The following is an 8,997-nucleotide window of genomic DNA, read 5'->3' on the forward strand; positions in this document are numbered from 1 at the left end:
TGCCTCCCAATAAATAAATCAAAAATAAAAAAAATAAAAAAATAAATGCCCAAAGGGCGTGCCATGCTGCTGTAAGCCTCAACCCAAAGACATTAGGTCAAGCTTTGTGGGTCAGCGAACTTCAAGTACCCAGAGGCACCCCACTTCACAAGCCAGCCTCTTGCCCCAAAGTATTCAGCTTTGCTTGATGTGTGGACTGGGCTGTCCATCATTCTATCTCATGCACGGCCTCCTGGGCTGCTGCTGCTGCTCCTCTGACATCAAAGCTGTCTTCTCGTCCCAGGAGGTTCACTGCACAGGGATCTTAGGGTCCAGAGGACAAGCTCCACTCTTGGCTCTTGCTAGTGGTTGATAAGCTCCCCTTCTGTGTCTCTGAGGGATCACTTTCTACCCAACAGAAGGACAGGTCAATGAAGCCTGTTCACAATCAGTCACAGGTAAATCCTACCAGTATATTTCTCCACTCTCTTACCCAGACCCGTGCAGGAAAAGAGCCTTTGGGAGGAGTTAGAGACTTTGCCCGGATGAGCCATATTAAGTAATTAACTGTCCCTGCACCCACGTAACAGGACTTCAAATGAGAAGTTTCAGCTGCAGTGCTGAGAGACTACCGATTTTACATTTCATGAAAGAAGCTAGGCTCTGGTCAATCAGAACCTGGTGCGTGGAGCATCGGCCTCTCTCTGGAATGGGTTAGAGATACAGAATCGTGGGGGTTCTCCAGAACTATCAGGTGATGTATATGCACGTGACATACTGAGGAGTGCTGTCCTGAAACCACCTGAAAAACGTCCAAGCCTTTAGCTGAAAACACGTTTAGGGCACTCTTCAACCTCTCACCCATATTGAAAACAAAACCAAAGAAATAGAGAAGCAAAGACAGTATTAAACATTAACTGCTGCAGTACATGGATGGGGAAATGCCAAAAATTCAAGTTGGAAACAGAAGTGAATGTAAAACAAGGGAAACCACTGCGGAGACAAGCCAGATCTTGGCTGAAAGCAGAAAATACCAGAAAGATCTTTCCTGTGTTTTTATTGATTATATGAGGAATTCGACGATGTGGGTTGTAACAAATTGTGGATGACATTGCCAACAATAAACGGAATTCCAGAACCCTGAGTTGTGCTCATGTCGAACCTCTACATGGACCAAGAGGCAGTTGTTCCGACAGGACAGGGGCATACTGCATGGTTCAGATGGGGAAAGACATGCATCAGGGCTATATCTTTTCACTGCAGTCTCTCAATCTATGCTGAGCAAAAAAATCCAAGAAACAACTGTATGAAGAGACTGGCCTCCGGATTAGAAGACAACTCATGAACCACCTGTGAGACGCAGATGGCACAAGCTTACCTGCTGACAGGAAAGAGGACTGGAAGCGCGGGCTGATAAAGATGAAAAACTATAGGCTGCAGGATGGATTATGCCTCCACTTGAAAAAAGAGAAAAACGAATCCTCCCTCCCAACTGAACCAATCAGCAACACCATGATCAACGGAGAAGACTGATGATGCGGTGTGGATTTCATTTCACTTGGCTCCCCCATCAACACTCAGGGCACCAGCGCTGAAGAAATCAAATGAAGTGCGGCATGGAGCTCATCTGCTGCGCAAGCAGCACGTCCCTTGAGGACTCCAGTGCAGGTGGCCCAGGCCGTGGCATGTCAACCGCCTTATTTACATGCAAAAGCTAGATCATAAACCAGGAAGATGGAAGACGAGCGGACACATTTGAATTATGGCGTTGGCAAAGAACGTTGATTAGACCACAGGCTACCAGAGGTGGAACAAATCTGTCTAGGAAGAAGGACAGCCAGAATGTTCTTCAGAAGCAAGCATGATGAGACTTCTTTTCATACTTTGGACATAACATCAGAAGGGATGTGCCCTGGGAGGGAAAAATATCCTACTTGGTTAAGTAAAAGGGCGACAAAAAAGAAAACCCTCAAAAGATGAATTGATGGAGTAGCTGCCATCTTTATTTCATTTTGTGATTTTTCTTTTATTCCATCATTATTTATTAAATGAAATCTTACTGAGCATCGCCGTCATGATTTGAATTGTGTCTCCCAAAGAGCTATGTTGAAGTCCTAGCCATTGTACCTGTGAATGTGAACCTCTTTAGAAACAGGGCCTTTCAAGACGCTGTTAGGTTAACAGGAGGTTCTGGTCTTAGATGACTGGTGTCTGTATTACATAAAGGCTACCTAGAAACAGGTTCATAGAGGAAGGCAATTGCAAGCTGAGGAATGCCGAGAGCATCTAGAATCTAAAAGAAAGCATGGAACAGATTCTCCCTCAAAGCTTTAGAGGGAATCAGCAGGGTCCAGACCATAATCTAAGACTTTGTCAATACATATCTTGTGTGTAGAGCCGCCCATTTTGTGGTACCTTACTACCGCATCCCTAGGTAACTCATGCAACGTGTGAGGTACTGATGCAACACTGATAAGATGTGGTCACTGTCCTAGGGAAGGCAGGGCAGTCAGAGAAGCAGGCGAGACAGACCAGTGAAACAGTCATTCCTGTGGAGTTGGTGGTAGGTTAGGGTTCCGTGCTGGGTGCAATGGGAACATAACAAACAAGCTCCCCCGTGATTGTCAAGTAGATTCTGGCTCATGAAAAGTCTATGAGAGAGCTTCCACAAGGTCATGGGAAAATGGAATGAAAAGATCATGGGAATTTTTTTTCATGAACTCATTGAAGCCCCCTTGTATGTTCCAGAGTAGAACTGCTCTATAAGGACCATCTTGGTTATAATCTTTATAGAAATAGATCATCCCTAGGTGTGTTTGAACCACCAACCTCTCAGTTAATAGCCAAGCAGTTAATTATATGCCACCAGGAATTCTTTAAAAACCACCATCACCCAATTGGTTTTGACTCACAGAGACCCTATCTCGGGTTTCTGAGACTGTACCTCTTTACAGGAACAGAAAGTCTCATCTTTCTCAGAGCTGCAGGTGGGTGTGAACCACTGACCTTATAGTTAGGAGACCGATGCTTATCCCATCATTCCACCAGGGCTCCTTAGTGTGCTAGTCCAGGTTGACTAGAGAAACAAATCCAGAGACATGCATATATGTGTAAGAGAGACCTTTATATCAATTAGCAATTGTATACTGAGAAAACGTTCCAGCCCATTCCAGATCAAGTCCATGAGTCTGATATTAGCCCATATGACTGATACCAGTGCATAAATACCTCTTCAGACTCACATTGCCACTCGCAATGATATAGAATGCAGGAAGATCACAGGATGTTGGGTGCAAAGTCTTGGGGATCCAGTGGTGGTGGACACACCTCTAGGAATGGCTACCATCAGCATGGCTCCATGTGGCTTGTCAACAGGAAAGTGAAGCACAGAGAGAGTGGGGCCCACCTCTCTCAAGAGAGAGGAAGTTCCCAGAATCCTCACAAGAAGGCCACGCCCACACAGAAGCATCATTGGCTATGACCTGATTGACAGGCTAGACTCCACCCCTTCACTCATAATACCCTCTAGCTGACACGAGATTACATGACTTCTACATTTAGGAATCCTGTATTTCTAGGCAGTGGGTCTACATTTTCCAAGTGATGCTCCTGCGACTGGTCCACAGACCACGCTGGGTAGTTAGGTATTCCTGGAGGAGTTAATGTTGGGCACAAATAAATAAATAGATAAATAATCACCAACACCCCCCCCTCACTTTGCTATCCAAGATTTTAGCCACAAATAATATATTTCTATTCCGGTAATTATCACCCACGTTATCACACCTCGTTCTAGTCTGCGTTGCACCCAGTTTAATTCTCTTTGGTGATCCCACGGCGAGAAGGCAGATCATTTGCCTGTGCAGTGTCATTTCCTTTTGTATTTAAAAAATGCATGGATAGTAGTGTAACAGAACATGACTTTATAAGCTTTGCTGTGACAAGCAATTTCTCTACCTCAATTGCATGCACATTACCTTTCTTTTTTTAACTTTTAATCATTTTGTTGGGGGCTCATACAATGCTTCTCACAATCCATACATCCATTGTGTCCAGCACATTTGCACATTTGTTGCCATCCTCATTCTCAACACATTTGCTTTCTACTTGAGCCCTTGGTATCAGCTCCTCATTTTTCCCTCCCTCCCCGCTCCCCCCTCCCTCATGAACCCTTGATAATTTATAAATTATTATTATTTTGTCATATCTTATGATGTCCGACATCTCCCTTCACTCACTTTTCTGTTGTCCATCCCCCAGGGAGGAGGTTATATGTAGATCTTTGTAATCGGTTCCCCTTTCTACCCCACCTTCCCTCCACCCTCCCGGAATGCAGGACATTATCTTTCTCTTTGATAACATGAGCTATTACCTCCTTCAGCTCCTGCACCCCACTGGACTGGGGTTCTCACAGGAGCTGGGTGTGAGAATTGTGGGTGAGCTATGCGAATAAATACCACAGGCTTTGTCCAAACCCAAGGTAAGTGTGAGAGGACCATCTCGGGTACCACGCGCCCTGGCCATCACTTAACTTTCTGGAACTGGATCTTAGAAATGGGAGTGAGGAGTTCCTCTCTAATCCCCAGGCTCACCCTCTGCTGAGGTCAAGCCTGACCAATTAAAGAGCTGCTTTTAGCTACAGCCTCACCTGCCTCCTCACTCCATCCTCCCCTTTAAGGCAAAGCCACCCAAACACTCAAAGAAATTTGTTGTCCCTATTTCTAAAACCATAGTATTCATCCTCCTACAGAATTGGACATTGTATGCCCACCTGTTCCAAAGATCCGCCCCCCGCTGAGCCATTTGATCTCCTCTCCTTAAAAAGAAAGAACTCCAAGTTCTTCTTTGAGGTGGATGCTCCCCTTCTCAGAACAGCAAAGCTGGACTGCGGAGGGAAATCACGTTCTAAGGAGAATGTCAACGTTTCTCCAAACACCTGTTCTCAAATCCACCCAAACAGTAAGCTTGCCGGGAGCCTTTTGTTTCTGTTAAGGGAACCATTTTCAGTTACGTCTTGAGTGGACACCCTCTCGGCTGCTTGAAAGGAGGGCTGGTAGAGGACCCATCTCCAAACACAGGCCCATTGAAGACAGAGGCAGACAGTGTTTGAGGATGGCTTCGTGGAGATACTGAGTGGTGAGGTGGGATTCACGGTCACAAACCTGAGATGCCCCCCTCCCCCTGGTGAATGGGACAACATGCTAGAGGCAGAAGAGAGAGTGAGTAGGGGGAGAAGGTTTCTGCCCTAGGTTTCTGCCCTCAGGCTCAAAGGTAAAGGTTGATCTTCCTGAGCGAAGAGTAAGAAGAATCTATTGCAACTGGGTAAGAGGAACCGAGTAAGAGCGTTGAGATCAATCTGATACGGAGTCGGGGAGATCGCTGAGCAGGCCCACGGGAAGCCTGGTAATGCCGGAACTCACCCTTAGCAGAGTGCCTGTAAGATGAGATGGCGGCTGGCCTGGGCCAACCTCCAGGCCTGGGGACATGAGTTTTAGCAGGTGGATCTGATGGAAGCTCTCAGAATGCTGCAGCAACCGGGACATCTGCCCTTAAATGTCACTGGAGACCCCCCACTACAGCCAAACTCCCCACACTCGCTGCACTGCCGTGTCAGTGTTGGCTCATCGTGACCCCAGAGGACAGGCTTGAACTGCCCCTGTGACTTTCTGAGACTGACTATTTACGGGAGTAGAAAGCCCCGGCCTTCTTCGGAGGAGTGGCTGGTGGGTTCCAACTTCAGACCCCGCTGATCACACAGCCTGTGGTCGTTACATAATCACGTGTCAACTTGAGGCTGTTATGAGTGAAGGGGGGAGTCTAGCCTGTCAGTCGGGTCACAGCCAATGATGCCTCTGTGTGGGAATTTTTGAAGCAAAAAATCAGGAGAGGTAAATGTCGGATAGCTCATAGAGCAATAACAAAACATCCATATCGTGGAATTGCGATTGGAATCGGACCGTACAGGAATTTTGGATTTGGATTTTGAGAGTGACCATGTGGTATATATGGATATGTGCTAATTACTCCCTGCACAGAAGTGTTGGGGAAATAGCATTAAAAACAAAAACTGCTCCCAAGCCAGGAAATCTGTGCCCAGAAGAGGAAGAGAAAGCCAGCACTTTTATCATTGCGTAAACCCGTCAACCAGAACACGATGCCTCACGGGCGGTGATGCACGAAAGCGATTGCAAAGACAGCGAGGACGTTGACTCCTGTAAATAGATATGTGGATACAACCCACTCAGGCGCCTGCGACCTTGAAGGCTAGAGACACGTTTGCACCTCGGAGCCGTCTGCTACCTGAGGTTACGGAAGCCAGGGGGTAGAAAGTGCGATCTTACATTGCTAAAGAAATAGCTCCTTGAGGAAATAACCTACAGTTTCTTACTTTTCAAAGGGACAGAGAGAGCTTATGTTCAAAGGTTTCCAAAGTGCCTGTCCTTCCTTGGACTGCATTTGTCGGTGCCCCTACAGGATGCCCCAGGCTCGGTTCTCCAGAGGAGGCAAACTGGTGAAGAACGCATGCTTAGGAGAGTCAAACATCACAGCGACGGTCTCTGGATAGACGCTCCAACTCGGTCCTACCCTTCTGAAGGCAGGGTTTTCGTCTCTCTAACCCTGCCCATAAGAATTCTGCCCTCTTCAATCGACACCGTCTCCGCACTGTCCTTGGAGCATCCTGAAGGAAGTCGATTTGTGCTGTTTCAATGTTCTTTGAGTTTGGGGCTCAAAAAGAAGTCTGAAGGGGCAAGATCCGGATGAGATGTGGGTTCCCAGCGACGCTCTTATAAGACAGCCCTTACTGCCCTCCAAGAACAAGCAAGTGTGTTGTTATGATGGGGAGAACACATCTGGAGTGTAATTTGCCAGCCTTTTTCATCATCGATCCCGTTTCCTATTTTTGAAAACCTCTCCCTAGTAAGCCCCCGTGATTGTTCTGCACCCTTTGAGAAAATCTATTAAGATTTCCCCCTGGGAACTCCAAGAAGCAGTTGCGGTGACCTTCTGAGCAGATGCCTCTCCACCTAGAATTTCACTCACCCAGCGGATCTCCTTGGAGATCACTGTTTGGATGGCACCTTTGTTTTTTGAAGACACTCTCATGAGACCAAAGCAAGTTTCTTATTATTGAGAGAACATGTCTGCACAGAGATGTGTTTTCACACGTGTTGCTTGGAGTAAATCAGAACCATAGGGGTGATCCTTTTTATGATATGGATATAGACACACGATACGTTGTCTTGCCCGCACACAAACACACTGTGTGGTGAGGCGCTATCGAGTCCGTTCTAACTCATCCTATGGACAGCAGATGGAAACATTCAGCGTTCTGTGCCATCCACGCAGTTGTTCTGTTGGATGACCCGCATGGAGGGGCTTCCTCTTTTTTTGCTGACCTTCTATTTGACCGGGCATGACGTTCTCTTCCAGGGACTGGTCTCCCTTGATAAGGTGTACAAAGTACCTGAGATGGAGTCTCACCAGCCTCACGTTTCAGGAGCATCTGTCCTCCTGGACAGATGTTTGGTCTTCTGGCCATCTACAGTACTTTCAATATTCTTCATCAACACCCTCATTCAAAGGCGTCAGTTCTTCTCCAATCTTTCTTATTCACTGTCCAACCTTTACCTGCACATGAGGCGATTGAAAATGCCCTGGCTTGGATCAGGCATAGGCTATATAGATTAGATGCAAGCCGCACCCCCGAGCAAGCGTCCTTTCAACTGCTTGGTTGCTCACGGTGAGACAAAACACGAGTGATTCCATATCTGCCAAACCCCGGAGCATCACAGCTTGGCCAAGTTGACACATACCTCAAACCACCCACAGAGGGACCAACAAAATGCCATCTTATGTGGACTGTTCGTGCTGCATGAATTTGGCCTCAGCAACATTGTTAAGTGCTTCCATCTCCCTTCCTCCCTCCCTTTTCTTGTGATTTCATTGAATACTGTCCTTGGGGGGAAGCAAGAGACCGGGCCAATATTCACGGACCTGGTAGGATGAGACAGATTTCTCTGTGGGATTCATAATGAAAAATGGTTTCTGTTTTCTGGGCTAGCAGCTTCTCCATCATTCTAACTGCTTTTCCTTCACTCTGTACCTGGGCCAGATTAATTCCCAGAGAATGGAGTTATTTTCCTGTTGGAAACTCTGCAGCCCTGAACGGAAGGAAAGGGGATTGGAGGGTGGGGTGGGATGGGATGGGGTGGAGGGCTTCAGCTTTGGTTATGATGCAATCTAGAAATCCAATTTATGCAAAGGTATTCTCAAGACCCATTTTCTAATCTCACTTCTCATCTTGAATTTAACCCATGGAACCTATGCACTTCTCCTTGGCATTCTGCTTCAGTAAATATGTATTTGTGGGCATTAAGAAAACAGGAAAGTGGTTGAAGGGAGACATTGGACAGTGTAAGATATGACAAAATAATAATAATTTATAAATTATCAAGGATTCAGGAAGGAGGGAAGAGTGGGGAGGGAGGCGGGAAAATGAGGAGCTGATACCAAGGGCTTCAGTAGAAAGCAAATGTTTTGAGAATGATGACGGGGACCAATGTACAAATGTGCTTGACATACAGTGGATGTATGTATGGATTGTGGTAAATGTTGTATAAGCCCCCAATAAAATGATTTTTTTTTAAAGAAAAGAAAGTACTGTGCTCAGTGCCCAGAGCCAGATGACTTCCTAAAGCCACATTTTCATCTTATCTTCTCCAAAGTTTGGAAAGGAGCAAACTGTCAAATCTCTCTTCAGCCTCACCACTATTTTTTTTCTGTCCTTGCTTAAGCCTTTTAAATTGTTCATTAAGATGGGGGAAAAGACAGGGGGGAGGGACTTCCCATATTTTAAGCCTTTTGTGAAAGAGCAGGGAATTCTTAGAAACCACAAGAACACATGGCATGTCCTGTTTTGCAGTGGGACTGCAGCTTTGGGCTATGACTCTCCCGGGCTCATGGTTCCCGTGTGCTGTTCTCCCATTGACTCGAGAACAAGGGGTGGGAGGGAACTGT

The sequence above is a fragment of the Echinops telfairi genome, unplaced genomic scaffold (assembly GCF_000313985.2).
Source record: "Echinops telfairi isolate 266 unplaced genomic scaffold, ASM31398v2 ScPeMD7_7420;HRSCAF=8458, whole genome shotgun sequence".
In the NCBI taxonomy this organism is placed as follows: Eukaryota; Metazoa; Chordata; class Mammalia; order Afrosoricida; family Tenrecidae; genus Echinops; species Echinops telfairi.